The 25,172-nt window shown below is 44.4% G+C and overlaps 1 long non-coding RNA gene across 1 annotated transcript; it reads left to right on the forward strand.

Moving 5' to 3' along the window:
* The first annotated feature begins 13,647 nt into the window (after positions 1 to 13,647).
* Positions 13,648 to 24,680, forward strand: LOC122466370. Its single transcript, XR_006291799.1, has 4 exons — positions 13,648 to 14,128; positions 18,264 to 18,359; positions 21,353 to 21,467; positions 24,300 to 24,680. It is a non-coding gene; the product is annotated as an uncharacterized LOC122466370 (long non-coding RNA).
* Positions 24,681 to 25,172: the final 492 nt, after the last annotated feature.

Below are 25,172 nucleotides of genomic sequence, written 5' to 3' on the forward strand. Positions count from 1 at the left end.
TCAGTGGGGTTACACCAGGAACAAATTGGAGCTAATATTACAAACAATAATAATTAGTAGTAATGATTAGTTCTTGAGCTCAGATGCATGCTTATTTTGTGCACACGCTGCCTGAAAGTAGATCTGTCTAGCCCTCTGTGCATGCAGTTCAGGCTTTGCACACGCACAGCGGAGAATACATGAATGAAGTAGGCACAAATGCACACTTACCTAATGTGACAGGTTCCCCCCGGGGTGCCACCTGGAAGTGGGGTACCACTGAGCCCCCTGGCCCACCCTCTCACACTATACTGCTATGACAAGCTGCAAAGCCCTCCAGCCTGCACTTTCGCCAGCATACATTTACATACAGGTAGGGACACACTCCACTGCAGTTACATGCAGGCTCTCTGACCAGTCCCTGCATAGAAAGGCTACAGTTAAGGCAGCTCCCCAGGCGTGCACCCCCTCTGGAGTATAAACGCAAAATTATGCAGTCTTGCGCTGCACAGGGAACTGTACAGCGTAAAAAAATAAAATTAGTCTCCTCCCTCAATGTGTAGAGGAATATGCAATAGCCTTTTGCCCCTGAACTAAGATTCCTGTACACTTCACTCTAACTCACGGTTTAGATAAAGCAAAAACAAGTTTATTAACTACAAAAGATAGATTATAAGTGATAGCAAACAGATCAAAGCAGATTACATAGCATATAAACAAAAAGCAAACTAAGCCAAATATAGTATATAGATTGGGTATGCATACCAGATTCTCACACTTGGAGATAATACAAGCAGGCTGCAGATTTGTAAGGGGCAAGCTGCACTTGCTTTACAGCTTGGAATCCCCAGGTGTTTCATTTAGCCTGTGTCCAGCACTTCCCCCAATTCAGTCTTTATTCCTGAGGTGTTTCCAGGAGTCTTCTTGGGTGGGAAGTGAAGAACCTCAGGCGATGTCACTCCCTGCCTTATAGCTTTTGCATATGGCGGGAACCCTTTGTTCCAAAGCTTGGTTCTCAGACCAGTCTGTGGGAAAAATACTGACATCCCAAGATGGAGTCTAGAGACATGTGGTTTCATTACATGTCCTTGTAGAGTCATAGCAGCCATTACTAGCAGGCTTTCTGTAGCATTCACAGGAACGCTCACCAGGTGGGAGATAAGCTTCTCCTAAGGCCTATTGTTTTTTCCTAATGGCTAATTGCCCTGAATGGGACCTTCCCCACCCACTATCTAGACCGGGGCAGGCAAACTTTTTGGCCTGAGGGCCGCATTGGGTTTTGGAAATTGTATGGAGGGCCGGTTAGGGGAGGCTATACCCCCCCAAACAGCCAGGCGTGGCCTAGCCCCCACCCCTCTGTTTCTCACCCCCTGACGGCCCCCCCCAGGACTCCTGCCTCATCCACCCTTCTCCCTATCCCCTGACTGCCCCCTGCTGCCTCATCCAACCCCTCCTCTCATTCCTGACTGCCCCCTGGGACCCCTGCCCAATCCAACCACCCCTTCTCCCTGACTGCCCACAGAACCCCTGCCCTTGACTGCCCACTGCTGCCCTATCCAACCCCCCCCTTCCTGACAGCCCCCCTGGCACCTCTGCCCCATCCAACCACCCCTTCTTCCTGTCCCCTGACTGCCCCTGGAACCCTTGCTCCTGACTGCCAACTGCTGCCCCATCCAACCCCCCCCCTCCTTCCTGACTGCCCCTCCAGGATCCCTGCCCCCATTCAACCCCTCCATTCCCTGCCCTCTGACCACCCCGACCCCTATTCACACCCCCGCCCCTGACCACCACCCCAAATTCCCCTGCCTTCTACCCAACCCCCCTGCTTCCTGCCCCCTTACCATGCTGCCTGGAGCACCCGTGGTTGGTGGTGCTACAGCCACGCTGCCCAGCTGGAGCCAGCCACGCCACTGCGCAGCACAGAGCACCGAGTCAGGCCGGGCTTTGCAGTTGTGCTGCCCCAGGAACTCGCAGCCCCACCGCCCAGAGCATTGCGCTGGTGGTGCAGTGAGCTGAGGCTTTCGGGGAGAGGGAACATCGGGGCAGGGGCCAGGGCTAGCCTCACAGGGGCCGGGCAGGAGGGTCCCACAGGCCGGATGTGGCCCGTGGGTCATAGTTTGCCCACCTCTAATCTAGACTGAAAGCATCGTGTCCAGTGGGCATTACCCAGGTATAACTCCATTTGAAATACAGTTACATAGTCAACGTTCATAATTTCAGTCACAAAAATGATACTTGCATACAAATAGAATAATCATATTCAGCAAATGATAACTTTTCCAAGGACACCTTACATGATAATTATATCTTAATCATATCACAATAATATCACTGTGAAGAATATGGGGTGCAGTGTCACACCTAGTTTAACAAACTGTGGCCATATAGAGAATGGTTATTTACCTTTTAGTAACTGTGGTTCTTTGAGATATCGTCTTTGAGTCCTTCTCTAGAAGACTGATAAGCCGTGCTCCATCTGGAAGGCTGCCACTAACTAAAAAGGTGACTGAAAGAGTGCCCTACCAAATTTGACTTCTGATGTTGTGGCCAGGTTGAGGGCATAAGTGTTTAACAAAAGCAAGGGATTACTCAATGTAGCTGCCTTGGAAATCTCAGCTCTGGGGATGTTTCTAAAGCATGCAGAGAAGGCAGCCTGTGCTTCAGTACAATGTTAATGTTTGTAGGAAGATGTGTAATAGCCATGTGATAGCAGATGGAAATACACTTCGTAATCCATTTAGAAATTCTTTCAGAGGAGATGACCTTGACCTTTAAAAACCTTTAAAAACACCAGAGATAGCAACAAAAAGACAGGGCATCTGTCTGAAAGGCTTTGTCCTATCAAGATAATATAATGTCCAAGGTGTGGAGTTTCTTTTTCCCTGGAAAGAAATGAGGTTTTGGAAAGAAAATGGGTAAAATAATAGATTGAGTCAAATTAAAATTACACAATTTTTGAGAATAAATTTTGAATGAGGTTTTGACACAACCTTGTCTGTGTGGAATATTGGGTATGGGGGTCAGCCATGAGAGCTTGTAGTTCACTTACTTACGGTTAACTTATGGTGACTAAGATGACTATCTTGAGAGTGAGGTGGTGTAGAGAACAACCAATGAGAGGCTGGAAGGAAGGTTTGAATAGAAGAAGGACCTAGTTCAAAGCTATGACGACTTTCCTAAGAGACCTGCCTTTGATCAACCAATCATCTAGTTATGGGTAGATGTGATATCCCACAACTAGCTAGGCATTTCATGAAGACTCTTGGTTCTATGGAAAGAGCATATTGTAGAACCTTGTACTGGTAATAATTGGGCCCTACTCTGAATTGCTGATACTTCCTGTGTGCCGGCTGGTTGGCAATGTGGAAGTATGTGTCTTGAAGGCTGAGAGCCACAAGCCATTGTTGTGCCTGAAGGGAAGGGATGATGGAGGCAAGTGTTATCATCCTGAGTCTGAGACTGCATATGTATTTGTTCAGTCTTCTCAGTTCTAGGAAAGGCCAAGACCCCCTTTTTTCTTCAGGATAAGGAATATTAGGAAATCCAGAGGCACCCCTTCTATAGCGCTGAGTCACAGCCAGGAAGCCACTTCTGCTTTTGGTTGGTTTTTGTGAGAAAGTTCCTAGAAGATGGAGAAGGATGGTTAAGGCCTGAAATTGGATGGAATCCATGGGAGAAAACTTTCAGCACCCATCTGTCCATGTGAGCATGCTCAGTAGTAGCCAAACAACAAATCTGGTGGGGGTACATGACCCTGCATGCCCCCCACACGTCACCTCATTCCAAATAGTTAGCCAAAAGTTGGGGTCCTGAGGGTCATTTCGGTTAGGAGGAGAAATTAGTGATGGAGAGTCAACCCTGACAAGGTCTGAATTGGCCCTACCTGTTAACCCCAGGACAGGCTACAGTTGGAGGAGAGCCAGAGCTGATAAGCTGTAATTGATGATGAAGCCCAGCTGGGCAGAGACAGGCTGTGTTGGTATAAAACCAGGAAGTGGCGAGTAAGAAGGAGCTGCAGAAAGAAACAGTGCAGCTATGTTCTAGAGAGGGCTCCAGAATACAGATTCTGGCAAGAACCTGAGGAAAATGTGAAGTAGTCACAGGGGACCTAAGAGGTTGCATTGGTTAAACCCAGGGTGGGCAAGAAAACAGTGAAAGGAAGGTAGGAAAGAGCCTAAGGAAACAGCAACAGGTCTGGGATTATTAGTCATAGGGTTGCTGGGCTGGAACCTGGAGTAGTGGGCAGACTCAGTTTCCCTTACCAGTTGCTGGGGAAGTGGCACAGTGTGGGCAGTGGAACAGAAGACTTTCTGAGACAGATCATCCAGTGGCATTTTGATATCCTGGGAAGGGCCAAGGTAAAAAAGGAAGCATTCTGAGTTACAAAGAGGAAGCAATCAAGCCCAGAGAGAGTTGGAGAGACAGGGCAAGCAACCAAAGGGGGTCAGACTGGTCAAGAGCTAATCCCCAGAGGCAGCCACAAACAGGCATCACAGCAATGAGCAGTAAACCCTGTTACATGGAGTTAAGTATTTCTTTGACACATTCCTGTTTATTTACAAAGAATGTGCATAAAATTCTGTTTCTCTGTACATAGTAGGACTTAATAACTGGAGACAGTTTCTCTGCTCATATTTCCAAGCCTCTGTCCTGCCAGTGCTTTACCCAGAAGCTCTCTTAACTTTTTCACAGGGTCATGCTACAAGTCCTTCTCTGGCTGGCTGTGGCTTTCTGCTGCCTTTTACACCTCTGTTTTCATGGTGCTTCTCTTTCTCTGTTTCACAAGTGCGCGCGCGCACACACACAATGCTATCCATTAAAAAACATAAAGGGCGGGAGTTATCAGAACCCTGGAGAAAACCCCTTGGGCTGGATGGCTCAACTCCTACTCCAGCCTTATTTGTAGTTTGGGAGGAGGCTCCAGTTGTTTCAGCTATCTATTCCATAAAGGAGCTCAATTGCTTTTTACATTTATCCTGAATGAAGGACAGGTGTTACACCCCCTAGCATCAATAAGGTTTTGCCCAGTCCTACAGCATAACAGAAAAAGTAAGCTGGCATCCAAAAGTAGGGTTTAGGGATGGTTCTTCACGATTCAAACTTCTTGTGTAAAACTTGCTGTCTGGAAGCAGATGAAGACTAGCCAATCAGTGAGGAAGTTGATGGTCTCTTCTGAGATAACCTCAGCTTCTTCCTGGGTGAGTACTCAGAAGACCATTGCTCAGGGTAGGTGGGTATCTTGTGCCTACGATGATGGTGGCAAACCAACTGCCAGCACATGCCAAGGCTCTTAAGCCTTGACTGAACACTGACAACTATGTATCTTGCAATTAGTCTGACTCACCTGTGTGTTTTCATAGATACTAAGGTCAGAAGGGACCATTATGATAATCTAGTCCGACCTCCTGCACAGCACAGGTGTCATAAATATAAAGGGAAGGGTAATCACCTTTAAAATCCCTCCTGGCCAGAGGAAAAATCCTTTCACTTGTAAAGGGTTAAGAAGCTAAAGAAAACCTCGCTGGCACCTGACCATAATGACCAATGAGGAGACAAGATACTTTCAAAAGCTGGGAGGAGGGAGAAAAACAAAGGGTCTAGGTCTGTCTGTGTGATGCTTTTGCCGGAGACAGAACAGGAATGGAGTCTTAGAATTTAGTAAGTAATCTAGCTAGGTATGTGTTAGACTATGATTTCTTTAAATGGCTGAGAAAATAGCTGTGCTGAATAGAATGAATATTCCCGTCTGTGTGTCTTTTTTGTAACTTAAGATTTGGCCTAGAGGGATTCTCTGTGTTTTGAATCTAATTACCCTGTAAGGTATTTACCATCCTGATTTTACAGAGGTGATTTTTTTACTGTTTCTTCTATTAAAATGTTTCTTTTCAAGAACTGAATGCTTTTTTCATTGTTCTAAGATCCAAGGGTTTGGGTCTGTGGTCACCTATGCAAATTGGTGAGGATTTTTACCAAACCTTCCCCAGGAAGTGGGGTGCAAGGGTTGGGAGGATTTTGGGGGGGAAAGACGTTTCCAAACAGCGTTTTCTCAGGAACCCAGATGAAGTTTGGTGGTGGCAGTGGAAGTCCAAGGGCAAAGGGTAAAATAGTTTGTACCTTGGGGAAGTTTAACCTAAGCTGGTAAAAGTAAGCTTAGGAGGTTTTCATGCAGGTCCTCACGTTTGTACCCTAGAGTTCAAAGTGGGGAAGGAACCTTGACAACAGGCCACAGAATCTCACCCACCGACTCCTGCAAAAAGCCTCTTACCTATGTCTGAGCTATTGAAGTCCTCAAATCGTGGTTTAAAGACTTCAAGGAGCAGAGAATCCTCCAGCAAGTGACCCGTGCCCCATGCTACAGAGGAAGGCGAAAAACCTCCAGGGCCTCTTCCAATCTGCCCTGGAGGTAAATTCCTTCCCGACCCCAGATATGGTGATCAGCTAAACCCTGAGCATATGGGCAAGATTCACCAGCCAGATACCCAGGAAAGAATTTTCTGTAGTAACTCAGATCCCACCCCATCTAACATCCCATCACAGGCCATTGGGCCTATTTACCATGAATATTTAAAGATCAACTTATTACCAAAATCATGTTATCCCATCATACCATCTCCTCCATAAACTTATAGAGTTTAATCTTAAAGCCAGACAGGTCTTTTGCCCTCACTGCTTCCCTTGGAAGGCTATTCCAAAAGTTCACTCCTCTGATGGTTAGAAACCTTCGTCTAATTTCAAGTCTAAACTTCCCAATGACCAGTTTATATCATGTGTTAATATTGTTAAAATAGATATGTTTATAAGAATGTGGTTAGTTGTCATAACCATACAGCTAAGGGTAGCCTAGAATTCCTCCTTACCTGTAAGGGGTTAAGAAGCTCAAATAACCTGGTTGGCGCCTGACCAAAAGGACCAATGGGGAAAAAAGATACGTTCAAATCTGGGGTGGGGGGAGGCTTTGTTTGTGCTCTTTGTTTTGTGGTTTTTCTCTTGGGACTGAGACGGCCAGGCAGAAATCCATCTCCTCCAAACAATCCTGAGCGAGTCCCTAATATTACAAAAATAGTAAGTAAAGCCAGGCAAGGTGTGTTAGGATATTTTTTGGTGTAGCTTGTGAATTTTCCCTTTGCTATAGAGGTTTATTCCTGTTTTTTGTAACTTTGAAACTAAGCCTAGAGGGAGTTCCTCTGTGTTTTCTGAATCTTTTGTTACCCTGTAAAATTTATCTTCCATCCTGATTTTACAGAGGTGATTCTTTTACCTTTTCTTTAAATAAAATTCTTCTTTTAAGAGCCTGATTGATTTTCAGTGTCCTCAAGACCCAGGGGTTTGGGTCTGTGATCACTTGTAACCAATTGGTTAGGACATTATTCTCAAGCCTCCATAGGAAAGGGGGTGTAAGGGCTTGGGGGGGATATTTTGGGGGAATAGGAACTCCAAGTGGTCCTTTCCCTGAGCCTTTGTCTAAAGCACTTGGAGGTGGTAGCATACCATGCATCCAAGGACAAAGAGATTTGTGCCTTGGGGAAGTTTTAACCTAAGCTGGAGGAATAAGCTTAGGGGATCTTTCATGCAGGTCCCCACATCTGTACTCCAGATTTCAGAGTGGGGAGAGAACCCTGACATTAGTGTTTAGACTTTATGAAATACTTATAAATAGCTGCATGCATTAATCTCCCTTATAATATCTGTATCCCATGTTTTAAGGTAATATTGAAGTGTTTGCTCTGACACTGTAAACCACCAGTCAGGAGAGAAGCATTACCAAGTGTGAAATATTAGATTGCCACAGGAATTATCTCCTGTCCAACAAAAGAAGGTCCATAGACACTAGACTAATCATTGTGGAACATCAGAGGACAAAAGATCTTGTTGATAGCTTCCCGCCTCCACACACACAGACACACACAAAGAGGAGACATACTTGTGGACTCAACTCATCAGCATGAACAGGCAACTAAAATGATTAGGGGGCTGGGGCACATGACTTACAAGGAGAGGCTGAGGGAACTGGGGTTATTTAGTCTGCAGAAGAGAAGAGTGAGGGGGCAGCCTTCAATTACCTAAAGGAGGGTTCCAAAGAGGATGGAGCTAGGCTGTTCTCAGTGGTGCCAGATGACAGAACAAGAAGCAATGGTCTCAAGTTGCAGTGGGGGCGGTCTAGGTTGGATGTTAGGAAACACTATTTCACTAAGAGGGTGGTGAAGCACTGGAATGGGTTACCTAGGGAGGTGGTGGAATCTCTATCCTTAGAGGTTTTTAAGACCTGGCTTACCAAAGCCTTGTCTGGAATGATTAAATTGGGATTGGTCCTGCTTTGAGCAGGGGATTGGACTAGGTGACCTCCTGAGGTCTCTTCCAACCCTAATCTATGATTCTAACACTATGGGAAGGTAATAAAAATCCCTAACAAGGAGAAACTGTAACTCTATGCTTCTTAGAGTTTGGAAGGGCAAGATTTCTAAGCATAACCAAGGAATCCCCCAGCTGCTTAGCCTGGGTTAGCCTTAGATGATGTATAGATGTTGGAATTATTAATATTTCCAATTACTAATATTAATATGTGCAACCAAACACTAATTTAACCATAAATTCCTTTGTTAAATCTAAAGGCCAAATGGTACGTATACAACTGCTCTAAACATGTCTTAAAAGACTAAATAATAAACAATTTACTACATCCAAACAGTAGCAAAACATTTATAAGCATTTAAGATATTTACAAACAAGCTATACCGAGGGGTGTTTAGAACCATATTTGTCGGCTCCAACTTGGTCAGGCAGGTATTAGCAATGAACCCTTTAAGAGTTTTTCATACCATTTAACAAACAGTTGATGTTGCCAATTATTGACTTCAGCTAAAAACTCATTGGAAACAATTCATTCCTTACTTCCAATCTTAATCCAGATAAGATTTGTAACCTCCTTTCTTTCCAAGGCTTTCCTCCCCTTCTTCCTGCTGTCCAACAGTTTTCCCATTGCCCCTGGGTTCACATAGGCTTCACCAGTGGTGTGTGGGTTGGGGAAGGGTTGTGCTGACTCATTTTAAGACAGATTGGTCAAAGGCCTTCTTTTTAGAAATTTCTCCTTATCTCGTTGTTATTCTTTGAACAAGACATCCTCCCGACTTTATTTCTTCTGGCCTTTTCACTTATTATTTTCAAGATCTTCTTTCTACTTGCTTGTCAGGGCCTTTCTTTACAGCACATATGTTTCCTTCACCAAACTTAAGATCATTTTAATTTTTTATTTTATATTTATCATACAATAGAGCTTGCATATTATAGCAGCTTCTATGACCTCCTGGAACTTAAAACTATAACTCATTTGTGTATGTATGCTCACCTACTTTAACTTTGTAAATAACTCATTCCTTTTTCTTAGTTAATCTTTAATTGTTGTCTTCAGTGTAAGATCTAAAGTGCAATTGACCTGGGGTAAGTAACTGGTCCTCGGGACTGGGAGTAACCTCAATATTGTTATGATTTATTTATTTTATTTTTTGGTGTAAGGAACCATCTATCACAAAGGCAAGCTTGCCTAGGTGGCAAGATAGACCATGATACCCAAGGGGCCTGTCTGTGACTCCATGGTTAGGCTGTTGTGATGCTTGAGGATTTTACACTTGAAACTTGGTTGGTGAAATCTAAATATAGAATTCACAACCGATTTGGGGTTTGTGCCCTGATTCTTAACTGTGTGCCCTGAGGTTGGTATGCATCCTCTTGAGCCACTGCAGGACAGCTTGATGCTTACATTTCTCTCCATATCTAAAGAGCTTAAGATTTGCTGATGTGTAGATGACCAGTGAGAAAAGTGTGGCCCTGGCATCCTTTAAAGATTATAGTGCTTCATCCATGAGTGTATCAAACAGTTCTGTGCCCTTGAAGAGCAAGTCCTCAGTCATGCTCTGCACCACTCTCAGAATGTCAGAGGCCTGTAACCATAATGCTCTATGTATAGTCCCGGTGGTGGCCATTAATCTAGCCTCAGTGTCTGAGTTATCCATGGCTGCCCATAAAGATGTTTTTGCCACTAGCTGGCCTTCTGCGATGATGGCTTTCAACTCTTCTCTAGAGTCTTGTGGGAATTTAGCATGAGCAAAGCCTGATCAGTTATACGTAGCTGAAGTGATGCTGACAAATAGACCTTTCTTCCAAAGATACCTAATTTCTTTGGGTCCTTGTCCTTCAGAGTGCTCTTGGCTTGTTTGGTCTTCTCATGGACAAATCCAGTGCTGAGTGGGTGTAAAATTGTTCAAACCTTTTCACAGCTACTTGAGATTTCTTTTCTGCTCTCTTCACAGTCAGTGTAACTAGTGTCTGCCATAAGGTCTTGGCTGGTTCTAAAATGCCTTCCTTAATGGGCCACGCTATTCTGGCAGGAGCAGAAGAATGCAAAATATATGTTAAAAGTCTGTTTCTTCAATCACTGAGATCTCTGTTTCAACAGTCATAGGGGGCTGGCACAGTAGCTGAAAAGATGACTCCATCAAGAGAGGACAATGAAGCATGTTGTTCAGGCGGCTCTAGTGGTCGCTCTTCCTCTGCCAGCTGCTCTCGTTCTTCCATGTCAGCAAATAGGGGCCTGGCAAACAGGAACCATGACCCTCTATGTTCTCTCAAATGGCATGAGGGAGACCATCTCCAGGATGGAGGTCCCCAGTAAGTCCAAGGCGGAGCATTTTATGGATATGGGTGGTTCTGATAAGGTTGACCAGCCCATTGCCATGCCTGAGGCAGATAAGTGGGTCTCTAAAATGACTCTTTTAGGTCTGTAGAGAGAGGCCTCACCCTGATCTGTGTGACTGGAAAGGAGAAAGTTTCCTGCTGGATGGAGAAGAAAAGGTGTGTCCTAATGATGGAGATGAGGAGTAAACTTCATCCAAAGATGGCACCAATCTTATGGTACCAAGATTGCCTCACAGATCAGAGTTGTGTATTGGTGCCAGTTGTAGTGATATTGGTACTAAGGGTAGTGCCAGAGACATAGTTGTTACTTCCAGCATTAAATTGTCCAGTACCATTAAGTCTTCCTTAGATGGTCCTGATGTTGATTTTAGTGCTAATGGTCACCTGCATCATCAAGTGTGGATACCAAATGTGACTTGTGCCTCCTCTGGAATGAGCCAGAGACTGTGCAGACATCAGTTGCTCCTGTTAGATAAACAGGCTTCATGTTTGTTACCTAGAGGAGAGCAAGGTTTTGAGCCTTTCCTTGTGAGAAGATGGGGAATGGTGGTGGGAGCCATGTCTATCCCAGTGTTTGGGTCTCCCCTGCCTCTGAGGAGGTGGTGCCAGTGTGATGGTCAGTACCAGATGGTCTTCAGTGGTGCTGGATCTTTGTCTGTTGGTGCCAAGGATTTTTTGACAATACTAACCTTTGGTGTTGTATGCCAGCTGGTAGAGACACTGGTTGACTGGGACTTGGAACAGACCAGACTGGGGCATTCCCTGGCATGATCCAGATGAATGAGCAGCTGTGTCACCCCTGCCCAGCAAACCCTGAGTGCCTGACAATGCTTTGGTTGAAGCACCTCCCACCTGGACTGCTCACAAACATACTTCCAGCATGCAAGCCACACCCTCTGTGTGTGTGTGTGTGTGTAACTGCTAGTCACACTTGGATTACACTCTGGCTCTCACCAGCCTTGGTTATACTTCAGGGTGACCCCAACACATTCCCAGTCTTAGATTCCCCCCCGCCCCAAATGATTTTCCTGTAGGGCCTAGCCCTCTCCTGGACAATTTAAGTTCATATAAAGTCTGTTGTTTCTTTAATAGAAAAAATATGAACACAACTTGCCGTCCCAAATGAAGTTTCACAAACATTTCAGTTTAAAGACACGGGATTAGATAAAACAAGTTCATTAACTGCAAAGAGATTAAGTGAGTACAAGTAAGGAGACATAAAAGTCAGAAATGGCTATCAGAAATATAAAATGCAAGTGGTGCCTAATTTAACAAACTATGTTAAATTCAGAGCAAAGTTTTCTCAACATATGCTCTCAGCAGTCTTACTAACCAAACTTCTTCGGTCAGGACTCCTTCTCCCAAAATCCAATGAATGCTTCCTTTGTTGCTTCAGAGATCATGAATGGGATGGGCAGGCAGAGAGAGGGTGGGTCCCTTGGGGTGTTAGTCCTTTCTTTTTATAGTTTCCATCCCCCCTTGAAAAACAGTTCCAGCTAAGTACCAGGAGACAAAAGTCCATGAGGAAGGATGTTCCCAGCTGCTTTTTTCTCTATTGTTTGAGCTTCCTTTATTTCCCTTCCTGCTTGGTGCCTGTTTACTGCTTTAAATGCAAATTAAGCAGTGGTCTGGTCACATGCCTTGCTGAGTCATAGCAGCCATTATTTACAGTCTGGCTAAAACGTTTAAAGGAAGGCTAAGCTCTTCAGTGGTCCATTGTCTTTGTTGATGAGTAATTAGCACTGTCTAGCTTCTTCAGTGTTGTATCTGAAAGGCTAGCTGTGGGTGTTACCTAGAGTAAGCCCATTTGAAATACAGATACATAGTCAATATCCATAACTTCAAATACAAAAATAACACATGCACGCATAGGATAATCATATTTGGCAAATCATAACTTTTCCAATGACTGCTCACATGACCCATCTGGTACAAAATGCATCATAATTATGTTATAATCATATCAATATGATGAATATGCAGTGCAGTGTGACAAGCACCATACAGTGGAATCTTATTACTTCACATACAACATTGCCACACATACTTCACCAGTATGAGCAGCAAACTGAGGTATTTTTTCAAATACCTCACCAGACATACTTTGTACAAAGATAACATGTAGCATGTGGAGATGGGTACATTCTGTGTCAGAGACTCATATTGGAAGTGGATTTTCAGGATGTGATGTCCATCTTATGAATTGTTCAAGGGCATATAACTTCTCCTGAGTGTCCCCAGATTTTCTCACACTTGTTATAAAGGAATGACATACCAAGCAGTGGTCTGGTCCATTGCTCTCACCAAAGCAAAATAGATAGCAGCTGTGGCTGTTGGTGAGTGGAGCGAGCCTGTTGCAGGCCAGACATAGTTTGAATCTAGAAAGCTTTGAAGATGTGTTTTTTTAGCCTTGAAAAATGGTATGGGGCATCAAGGAGAAAAACATAAATTAAATCTTTTTTTTTAAAGGCAGAAATAAAAATAAATGGTGTGTGGGGGGGTGTAATTAATACTACTTAACTAGCTAGTCACTAGAAGCAGATTCCATTAAGGCGTAGCAGGCAGACACTGCTTAATCCATCTAGTTGCCATGGGCAGTAAGAGGGAACTGAGGAACAGTTGCAGCTGCTTTGCCCTCTATGACTTTTGGTGGGGGTTGGGCTAATGATGGCATGCACAGTACTGGCACAGCCAATGGACACTGCTGTTCAGAGATCCTGATCTCCTACATGTGGGTCCTACGTACACTGATCATGGGATCTACACAGCCTCATACTCCAAAAAGAACATACAGATATCCGAAACATCAGTGGGCATGGAACTTGAGACCTTTAGATCCAAAATCACAAATCAGCATCAAGTGAGTTAAGGAAAGGTCCCTGTGATAAGGTGTTCACCCCACACTCAACCCTAAAGTCTTAATGGAGGCCAGGTGGGCCAATTAACTTGTTGGGCTGCAAGCTGGGGGAATTAAGGCTGAGAGAAAGGCCCTAATTAGGGGAAGCTCACATGTGTGGGAACAGGAAGTCTTCTATAAAGCCTGGGAGTGGAGCATAGAAGAGAAAGCTGTGGGGAAGTACTTTGCAGTCACTTTCTAGGAGAAGGGTGGTGTGTTTGGGATTATAGACGCAAGCAGCCTATAGTTACTGTGTGAAAGGAGGAAGTTTTGTGGTTGGTTAACTCAGAGAATTAGAAGGTAAAGAAAGCCTCAGGGAAAAGTCAGTAAGGTATGGGATGGAACAGATCTTGGTTGCTGACTAGAGGGTCCCTCAGCTGGAACCTGGAATAGAGGGTGGGCCTGGGTTCCTCTAGTCTCCCAGCTACTGGGGAAGTGCCCCTATAGGGACAGTGAATGGAATGGCTGCTTAAGACTGTTAGTAAGAAAAGACTTTGATACCACAGAAGGGGGAAACATGCATAGTGACCTGACTGGAGGGCCAAATCACAATGAGGGAGCACAGTAAGTTGCAGAGAATGAGAGAGCAGCAGCTGTGCATACAGTGAGTAGCTGAAGGGGGCTCCTGTCTTGGACAGAGCTAATCCTCAGAGCAGCCAAGAGGAGGTGCTACCTGTGGTGAGTGGACACCTGGACAGTCCTTGAAGCACTTGCAATAATCCTAGTTTAGCTGATATAAAACCAAGCCTATGTTTTATGGAAAACAACCAGTTAATCAAAGATTGTAAAATAAATTGTAATGCTTCATACTGGGATATAAAGCTACTTTCAAAATAACCCTTCACCTACTGGGTTGGGTTTTTTACAGATGAAGTTTAAAATCTTGCATCCTGAGCTGAGCCAGGTTCTCACATTTCTTTGGGTGAACCTTTCTTTCTTACCTTTCTCTCAGCTCTCCCCTTTGTCTCTCTTTCTAGCCCCTAAACCCACTCATCCATGCCATGGTAAAAGGGTCCTGGCCCACCCATTTTGGTGATTTATTCCAGCTAGTTTGTCTGTCTGTCCAATTCAAGATTAAGAATATCTCCTATCCTTTGCAACCAGACAATCATTAAGACTATCTCCAGTCATGCTGAGTTAATATTGATTGACTCCAAGGGAGAAGCCGTATTGAAAAAGGGATGTGAATAAAGAGAGGATTGTGTTACAATTATCAATATGGATTATTATAATACTATTTAGTATGTATTTTGCATGTTATATGTTCAAAGCACAGTGTAGACATTAAGGGCAAAATTATGCTTGGCCACACATTATGCAAAAGGAGGGTGAGGAGAGGGAACAAGGAATTTCCTTCTCTAAAACCATCAAGCAAAAGCCAGGCAAAATGGCAGCCCTTCTATAGGAGGTGGCCATACTGGTCAACAGAGCTGGGTAAGCGCAAATGGTGGTAGACATTGCAGACGCTTCCAAGGTCATGGCTCAGTGATTACGCTCCCTTCTGTGCTCCAGAGCTCTTGGAAAGCCTTCAGGCACAATGTTTGAGTTCCCACTGAGTTGGTGCAACTCTCTAGCTCTCCCCACAGTACAGTGCTGAGCTGCAAACACATGACCAAGCCCTAAACAGGCATATTCACTAGCTAAAAGGGGGCTAGACCCCTTAGAATCTATTTATTCTTTTAAGTCCTTTTAGGCACTTAGCAGGCAGAAACCTTGAATCTGTGGTTCCCTCGCTGTGTGCAGCTTTTTCAATAGGTCTTTGTAACTTAGGAAATTTGTCTTACCCATAAATGGCAGAATACAGTTTACAATAAACAGTCATCCCTCTTGTGTGGGAGCAGTGCCAGAATTTGAGCAGTTAATTTTATGCACATTTACAGTACACAGCAAAAAAACCCATTACTACGTTACAAATAGATTAGTTTTGTTTAGTCTTAATACAATTATAAAACAGTGGCATATGTTAGAGTAATCAAAATTTAATTAAACTTCTGAATAAAATAACACTAAATGTATCTGACGGAGACTTCACAGTTATGCCACTCCTAAGTGAGAAGTAGACATTTGCCTCTGTTGAAAAGGTTGCTAGATAAAGCTATCTGCTTACTCACCACAGTTCCTGAAAGAAAATAAGAATATTGCTAAACATGGTCTTTTGTTTACAGGTGTCTAACACTTTAATGAAGTTCTGATGTTAATGTATTGTGCTTTTCCTTACTCAAATGTCTATTGCGCAAGGCATTTGTGTGCATAAGTCACAGTGGTGTTAACTTAAGTCCAATTCAACTACTATTGACTTCAGTGGGGCAGGACTGGGCCTGGAGGGAGTAGACCTGTTAAAGCATTCACACATAATGAATGGGTGGGGGGGGCAAGGGGGGAAATAGATCCTTTAGGGTCTAAGCCGAATACATCATCTGTCTTCCTACGCATGTAAAGTCCAGAAGAATGCAGGTGCTGTCTTTGCAGTAAAGCAATCTGGTAAGCAGAAGGCCTAGTCTGTCATAGTCTCCTGTAACTACACTATCCTACGACACCTCTCACAAAAGGGAATTAGTATGCACTCTCTTCAGTGGATACTGTTACATTCCCTATCTCCCCACCAAATAAACAGCTTTGCAATAACGAGAAACACTTTGGAGAAGTGTTTTTGTCAGTTAACTCTTTGGGTATGTCTACAGTGCCACTGGGAGGTGTGAATGCAGCACATGTAGGCATACCTGAGCAAGATTCAGGGTTCTGGGGAGGATTGTATTCAGGCAGCACTGCCACTGCACTGCCAGAGCTACACTACTTTTAGAATGCTAAACTCCGGTATGCCTATATGTGCTGCATTCATGCCTCCTGCCAAGACTGTCAGTGATGACTTGTCACTGGGCTGCATTGGCACTGAAAGTTACTACCCCTGCTAGGGCTGCAGCAAATGCCAGATGTGAGGAGGACAGATGATGATTGTCCTGGCATAAGGCCTCACCTTCAAAACAATTTTCCTGTGAGCAGAGATGTGGCTCTCCTTCTTTGAAGAATATTGTGAATAGCCTTTTACTATCCTTATGTTGTCAGGGGGATTCTCCTCTAATCACTATTGTGTGTAGGGATAATCCTTAGGCCATGTGGTGTCTCCTTGCTTCATGGGTGTGACTACGCTGCACTGAATCTCAGAGCCCAGGTCAGCTGACTCTATAAAATTACAGTGTAGACATCTGGGCTTGGGCTGGTGCGTGGACTTGGAGAACCCATGAAGGGTGAGGGTCTAATGCCCAGAGCAAGTGACAAAACTCTCATGTGAAATTAAAAACAAAAAACAAAACAAAACAAAAAAAAATGTTTCCTGTGTATGTTAGGAAACATTTTATATTTGATATTCTTCCACTGTGTAGCAGCTACTTAGCATTCATTGTAAAAAGCAGAAAGATCAACCCTTCAGAAGCTTTAAAATCTAACATTATGTGGAAAAATATCCTTTTTCAGCCTTGGTGTTCTTCTAGGGTATTGTGATGGAGTGCCCTCCCCATACTAGCCCTGCTAAGAGATGAATTAGGCCAGGTGGACCCATTCAACCAATTAAGATGCGAACAGAAGAGATTTAAGCTGAGTGGAGGGCACTGCTTAGAAGGAGTCTCACCTGGGAGGGAACAGATGGTGCTTTTGAAAAGCCAGAAGTCTGGAAACAGTGGATGAAGGAAACCTGCAGCCTCTCTCTGAGTTAAGGGAAAAGGAAGGGTAGATAGGAATCCAGAAGGAAGGGTTTACCTAGCATGCCTAAAGTGGAGTGGGGTGTCTGATGAGGAAGACTGATGAAGAAGGAGCTTAAGGAAGCACAACAGAAAGTAGTCCAGGGAAGAGAACAGTAAGATTGGTGAAGTCCCAGACCTTAAATACTTGTTATAGGCTTTCGACTGGAACCCAGATTAGAGAGTGGGCCTGGGTTCTAGAGTGGTTTTGGTAGGGGCAATGAATAGGAAGACTGAGGGAGGGACATAATCAGAGCAGTGAGCATGAGGACTGCCTGATGTATTGGTACAGAAGGACTTTGAAAGCATCTTAATTGGTTGGGCCCACCTGGCCTAATTCAGATCTTTCAGAGCCAGTGTGAGGAGTACATCCCATCTCTGGGATTAAATGTTAAATAGGGTATCAAACATGTTGAAAATCCTATGCTTTAGGACAGTTGAGACATGCAAAAAAAAATTTTAAAAAGCTCTCAGCAGTGAAGAGTCTATGAAATATTTTAAGCTATACTGAAAGTCTTACAGGAAGCAAAATAACTTGCTGGGACATGGTCTACTACAGGGATTGGCAACGTTTGGCATGTGGCCCGCCAGGGTAAGCCCCGTGGCAGGCTGGGCCAGTTTGTTTACCTGCCGCATCCGCAGGTTCGGCCGATCACAGCTCCCACTGGCTGCCGTTCGCCGCTCCAGGCCAATGGGGGCTGCAGGAGGCGACACGGGCTGAGGGATGTGCTGGCCACTGCTTCCCACAGCCCCCATTGGCCTGGAGCAGCAAACCGAAGCCAGTGGGAACTGCGATCGGCCAAACCTGCAGACATGGCAGGTAAACAAACTGGCCCAGCCTGCCACGGGGCTTACCCTGGCAGGCCGCATGCCAAACGTTGCCAATCCCTGGTTTGCTATCTTATGTGACTCAATGAATATTCATTAGTAATTTACAGGCTTCTATTATTTCACTCTTTCCCTAGCTATTTTACTTTCCACATAAAATCAAAGGAAAATCAAGATCACTGGCAGTTATGTTTGATTAGAAACTTATGAAAGAAGTAAGACCAGTAAAGCAGGTACAGTATTGTCTCCGTTAATACATTTTCTTTACTGAAAAATATGGGCTGACACCTGACAAAATAAGCCTCTGTGGTTGTTTAGATTGCCATTTGTTCTGAATTTGATGTGGTGCTGGTAGGAGAGTTTTACCATGATGAAAGTGATTTGAGGCCAGAAAAACATGATCATAAGACAACAATGTGTCCTACTGTGATGACATGTTTATGGGATGCCATCATTCTGTGTAGTGGTGTGATGACACTTTATGGAATGTCACCTGTTGTAATAACAATGTGAAGATGTTGTACCAGAATGTCATGAGAGAAATAAACCTTCAAAAGATGGCAAACCTACTCTGTATGGGGAGATTTTGGCAAACCAGTAAAGTGCCTGAAACCACTATTGCTCATTGCTAAAAGCGGCCATACAGCAGCCTCAGCTTGACCAAGGCAGGAGGGGAGGGGAGGGAAGGGGGTTTTGGGTGCCACAGAAAGGACAGCTTGACCCCGCATCCTTCCTGATAAGAATTGTGTTGAAGTTGCTGATATATGCATTTTAGAAGAGCAGGATGTGCCCTCAGGAATGTCTGTTAGGGCCTCAAGGCTGCAATCTCTAGGAAAAACCTACACCTGGTTAATCAATAATCAGAAGGAAACCTCTTGCTTGACCATTGAAGCTGCTTACTTAACAAGTTTTCTTTAAGGGACATGTCATTGTATTACTAATGTATAAGTTAGGGGGAAAAGTTTGAGGTAGTGGGACTCTTCGGGCCTGGACTCTAACTCTGGATGCATCTTGTGTTCCCCATTGGCAGATGGGCTGCCACTGTGCAACTTGAGAGCCACCCTCAGCTTCGGTAACTATCAAGGGTTGGGGGTGTTTTACTAACCTGTTGCGGACATGTGTAAGTGCTTGAGACTAAGTAAAGTTTAGTTTTAAGTGAAAGCGCTCTTGTGTTGTCGTGTTTGTACCAGCCATCTATCCGCTGGATGGCCATGTCTCCCCTGATTCATCTCCTGACACCACCTCTCACAGAGTAAAAGTTACCAAGAGCTTTGGGTTGAAAGAACCCCGGGTAACAACTCAACCCACTAAACTTTGACAAGTTTCTTGGACTAGTCAGCTAAAGAGACTGCTGTATTCTGGGCACAAAGTAGCCTGTCTCCAGAAACTGCCAAATAACAGATGAGGCATTCTATTACTACTTCTTCAGATTCACTCAGTTCTATCAGGATGCATGGAAAACAGCTCCTGGGAATGACATCAGGGGTTTCCTATTCAGAGCATTTTCTAATGACCTATATAAAGTGTATTCTGTCTTGATTGGCTGAAAATCAGTATGCCTAGGAAGAGACTTATAGGAGCTGTGACCCAAAGATGTCTTTAAGTCTTCTGGATTGACAACTGTATTTCAGAGTTCAACCATATAGGGTATGTCTACACTGAGATAAAGGAGCTGTGGTATGGCTCTAGGCCATTAAAGAGCATATATAAATGACAAATTGGTGAAACAATTGTGCTGTAACTTTTGATGTCTCAGAACCGTTTAAAGGGATCTGATCTTTTCCTTGTGCACAGAGAAATTACATAAATAGTTCCAAGTAGCATAAATGGGATGTAATGGGATAAATGTCACTAGCATCTGTTTACCAAAAACTCGGAGTGAATGATGGGATGGATCACTGTGATTGCCTGTTCTGTTCATTGCCTCTGAAGCACCTGGCATGGGCCAGTTGGAAGACAGGATATTGGGCTAGATGGATCTGACCCACTATGGCTGTCCTTATATTCTGAAACTAACCTTGCCACAACAGGGATAAAAATATAAACTTCTAAGTCTGGGGGAAACACAGTGCATCATCACTGTCAGCCCTCAAAATTATGCCACAGTTGTAGACCAGCGTGGTTTATGTTTTACATCTGAAACATCTAGAATTTCTTGGAACTAGAGGTGCAAGTCCCATCCAGGTGAATGCAGCTCTTCATCCTGTGCAGTACAGAAATCAAGGCCCAGGCAGTGTACTGACTATGGGTCTTTTGAATTAAACCTTTGAAAACTGAAGTTGTGCGTGCACTCTATGGACATCAGATATTCATAACACTTTTTCATAAACAGGGCTGTTCTCTCCAATGGTGTAAACCAAAATTTCCTCATTCCCTCACTGCTCTGCAGTGTGCTAGCTATCTGCCACTCCCTCCCCGCCTCAAAAAAAAAAAAAAAAAAAAACGTGGTTACATGTAGAACTAGTGTGGCCACAACTATGGGCAGAAAAACAAACGTAAAAAGTCTTATGGGCCTTATGAAGGCATGGAGTCACCATGGCATAGGGAGGTCCTGACCATGTCTCCAACCTCCCTAAGCCAGCACTAGCCCAGCTCAGAAAGTGACAGGTATGCCCCCTTGAACTAGGGGAAGGTGTTATGCCTGCTGAATGGGGAAAGGACCTATAGGGCAGCAATAAATTGGGTCTCCTGTTTGGTAACTTGTTCCCAAACGGTTAAGGATTTTCTTATCAAGACAAATGCCAGAACACCCATTGCTTACATCCTATCCATCAAAGTGAAAGCTAGCTATGGTGATGGAGTATTGTAATAAATAGGCTGGGTGTGGCTACAGGAGAACAACACCCTGTTTTAGTCTGAGAGCCCAGAACCCCTACTAGAAGCAATCTTTCTCCCCTCCCATGGCAAAGAACTGCTGGAGATCACTGGAACTAAACAGGGACCCTCCACAATGAATTTCAGACACACTCACTCCCCCTATGCCTATCTCTACACAGTGCTTGTGTGCATTGTCAAGGAGGGTGCATTAGGGAAGCAATGATGGAACAGATTGACAAGATAATGGGAATATGAGGGATGGTTTGGGGAAATAATTAAAAAAAAATGTAACCAACAAGATACCTTTGTCATTCAACTTTTCTGTTGTTTTTATCTTTTGTATTTAAACTGCAAGGTTTTTGAAGCAGGCATCCTACCTTCCTATGCATTTTTTTTTTTTTTTTTACAGTGTGGATACAGTGAAGCCTGAATTCTGACTGTGGTCTTTGGATGCTACTACTACACCAATGTCAAATAATGGAAAACCAGGAAGCGATACAGCATCCTATTCTAGTCTTGAGGAAGTAATAAAAATCTCCTTTACATCACTTCAGCAGCGTGAAGCACACTACATCACATTTGCCATAACAATATATTATTTGTTTTGGAAATGAGTTCTTGTAATATATACACACATGCAGTGATGAGCTGCCAAAATCTTAACAAGGGGTTCCCTCCTCACCCCACGAGGGGGTTGTTGCCCACCCCTGTCCCCTGACTGCCCCTAGAACCGGGCAGGAGGGTCTCGTGTGCCACCGTAGTGGGTGTCCACCCCACCCCTAAGAGCCAGAGGCACCTTCCGGGGGGGCAAGGTGGGGAGTCCCGGCGGTGCTTATCTGGGGCAGCTCCCAGGAAGCATCCAGGAGGTCCCTCTGGCTCCTAGGGGCGGGGGAGCGTAGCTAGGTGGTGAGCAGGGGTAGCGGCTGCTCCCCCCACTGATCACATCAAAAGTTGCGCCTTAGGCGCTGACTCCCTGGGTGCTCTTGGGCTGGAGTACCCACAGGGAAAATTTGGTGGGTGCAGAGCACCCACCGACAGCTCCGCACCCAGCCCCAGCTCGCCTCTGCCTCCTCCCCTGAACCCACCGCCCTGCTCTGCTTTTTCGCGCCCCCCTGCTGCTTCCTGGGAATCAGCTGTTCGGCGGAAAGCCGGGGAGGACTCGAAGCAGGCTGCGGCTTCCCGCTCAGGCCGAGGGTGGCAGATGTGAGCTGGGGCGGGGAGCAGTTCCCCTGCGCCCCCCCCCCCCGGGTTACCTGCTACGGCACTGGCGGCCCTCCTCGTGCCCCCCACCCCACCCCAGCTCACCTCCGCCTCCCTAGGCCTGAGCGGGAAGCCATGGCCTGCTTCTCAGCCCTCCCAGTCTTGCTGCGCGAACAGCTGATTCGCGGGAAGCCGGGGGGAGGGGGGGGTGGAGAAGCAGAGCGGGGTGGCACGTTCAGGGGAGGAGGTGGAGGCAGAGTGGAAGTGAGCTGGGGCCGGGGCGGGGAGCTGCTGGTGAGTGCTCTGCACCCACCAAATTTTCCCCTTGGGTGCTCCAGGGCTGGAGCACCCGTGGAGTCAGCACCTAAGGCGCCACTTTTGGCCAGTTAAATTTAGAAGCCCTTTTAGAACCGATTGTCCCTTGCGGAACAACCGGTTCTAAAAGGGCTTCTAAATTTAACAACCGGTTCTAGCGAACCGGTGCGAACCGGCTCTAGCTCACCACTGCATACATGTTATCATTACCATAAGGTTTGTGAAGTGCTGCGGCTGGAAAAAACCATACACAATGCTTTCATCCATAGTATTTGTACAAACTGTGGGCCAAATCCTGCTAAACTTACTTATGTGAGTAAACCTTATTCACACAAGTAGAGTCCTCCTGCTGTCACCTGCACAAAACTGCAGGCTCAGGACTTCATACAATGTATATTCAAAACTTGCTTTGCCCACCAATCAGGTGCAACTACCTCTGAAGCGAAAACACTACCTGCACAATACCACACTGAAAATTAAAAAGAGAAGACTACCATAGCCCTGTGAAACTGGAGGTAGAATTTCATTATCCATCTTGAATTTGGCCAGGGTATTAGGATAAGTATCTTTGCCCATGCAAAATGTGCCATAAACGGTCAGGGTTTAGGTTTTATTTCTCATCTGCTACAAAAATTCTCTCATGCAAGACAGTCTGTAAAACAGACAACATTCAGTCGTCATCATTTTACACAGGATAGAGACTGATTCCTCGTAATATCCTTCCAGGCTTCAAGTGACACATTTGCTCTGCTTAATTTCATTTACTCATATTGTATCATATTCAAATTAATTGTATTTTACCCTTTATTATTAAATAATTGATGACTGGTCTTCACCTGCAATGAATGCTGTTATTATCCATTAGAGGGAGCACAATGAAAAGCCTTAAATAAAAGGTTTAAAAAACAAAAACAAAAAACCTGAGAAAGTCTGGGGGTCTTGTGCAGGACAGACCAGAGTGATCAATGAGCCAAAAGTTCAAGAATGGCTTCCTTGTGGAGCTTCGATATCGATGAAAACTCCTTCAGGCAGGTGAATGTGGTGTGTTGCGGAAGTGATATGAGGGGATGGAAGGGCATTTCATTCTACAAGCTCAAATTGCAGAACGTTGTTCAAATTGTTCTTGAATTCTATAGCCAGTTGTCAGGACTATGAATCTTCTGAAAGTAAGGATTGGAAGAAAGCTTTTGTCACTAAAATAGACACATTTTACATTACTGTGATTATCATCATGATGTAACTGTTCTACACTTTAAAATATTTAAGAAGCAAAACCACTCACCCTGATTTCAGAAATTATGACCAAACCCCATTTGACATAATCAGTAATTCAAAGCAAAATAGTGGAGTCCAACACTATTCTAAGGTTGTAAGCTCTTTGGGGGTAGAAACTGGTTTTTTTGTTTGTTTAATTTATTGATTTTGTTCCCTGGTACAGTGGTTGGCATAAGGTCCTGATCTATGACTGGGGTTCTTTGGCGCTGCCGCAATAATAATTGCAATAAAATAATTTGGCAGAGAGTGGGTAAAATGATTTTAAAAAAAAAAATCACTCCTCCTCAAATATGGAAATCTCTCTTTAGTTAGTCAGTCCTATTGAAGAAGATTTGAATATTTTGTTTTTGTTTGTAAATTTCGAAGAAGAACGTGTGGCCCTGTGACTGAAGGGCATATTCAACAAAATAAATTTCTTAGTTTCTGATCCACAGAAACCTGCTCAAGGCTGCAAAAGCTCTGCAAAATCACCCGGGGCTGGACCTGGATATATGTTTTTGCTAAATTAGGATATATTAACTTGAGAGACTTACTGACTCATTTTTAATAGTTTTCTTTTAACTTAGGTTTTCCAGCCATTCTTGACTGTAATGAGGAGGATGAGCCAAGATCACATGAAGAAGCAATATGCAAACTATATGGGGCTCCTATTGTGGAAGCACTGCAAACTTATTTAGCCAAGCATGATTCTGAAGCCTTTAAGGGGAGGACTTTAATTTTTTTTCTTGGTTTAAGAATTGGCAAAGCGACCTAATTATTAAATTGCATGCAAACAACTTCTGTGTTTTTATATTTACTAAGAGTTACATGAATGATTATGCAAAACAAATCTGTCATTAGTTGCTCTCTATTTGCATTTTGCCTGTTAATATGCTGCTGTTCATACTATGGCAGGGTATAATGAGCAATTCTACTTCTGAAATAAAAATTCTATATGTGAAATTACAAAGAAACCTCCTTTTGTTCTGGATATTTGAAATCACACATTGTCTCAAAATACCCTGGACCAAATTTGCTGCTGATATTAATGGGTATTTCACCAAGCCAAGCTTCTGCCCCAGCTCCAAAGCATGTGTTGCCATGCCCCATTCTCTTTCACACAGGTTTATTTCTTTAACAGAGGGTAGCAAACAAACAGAAAAGTCTTTTAAGTTAATCCTTGTCCCCAAGCTTTGAGGCCACTCCTCCTTGGAGTGTCGGGCCCTCTAGCTCCTGGCAGCTTCCCAGTCTCAGTTGATTCTGCTCCCTTCTTGGAGCAATAGCCCCAGCGCTGCTTTCCCAAGTCTCTGGCTCCAGACACCAACCATAGGCGCTAGCTCCACTCCAGGATGGACCTTTCCTCCCAGGGTGCAGCCTGTCTCAGTTCAATCTCCCCCATCTACTTACTAGCAGCCTTTTATAGGTCCAGGTGTAGTCCCGCCCTCTTTAATTGGCTGGAT

This window comes from Chelonia mydas, chromosome 6 (genome assembly GCF_015237465.2).
Source record: "Chelonia mydas isolate rCheMyd1 chromosome 6, rCheMyd1.pri.v2, whole genome shotgun sequence".
In the NCBI taxonomy this organism is placed as follows: Eukaryota; Metazoa; Chordata; order Testudines; family Cheloniidae; genus Chelonia; species Chelonia mydas.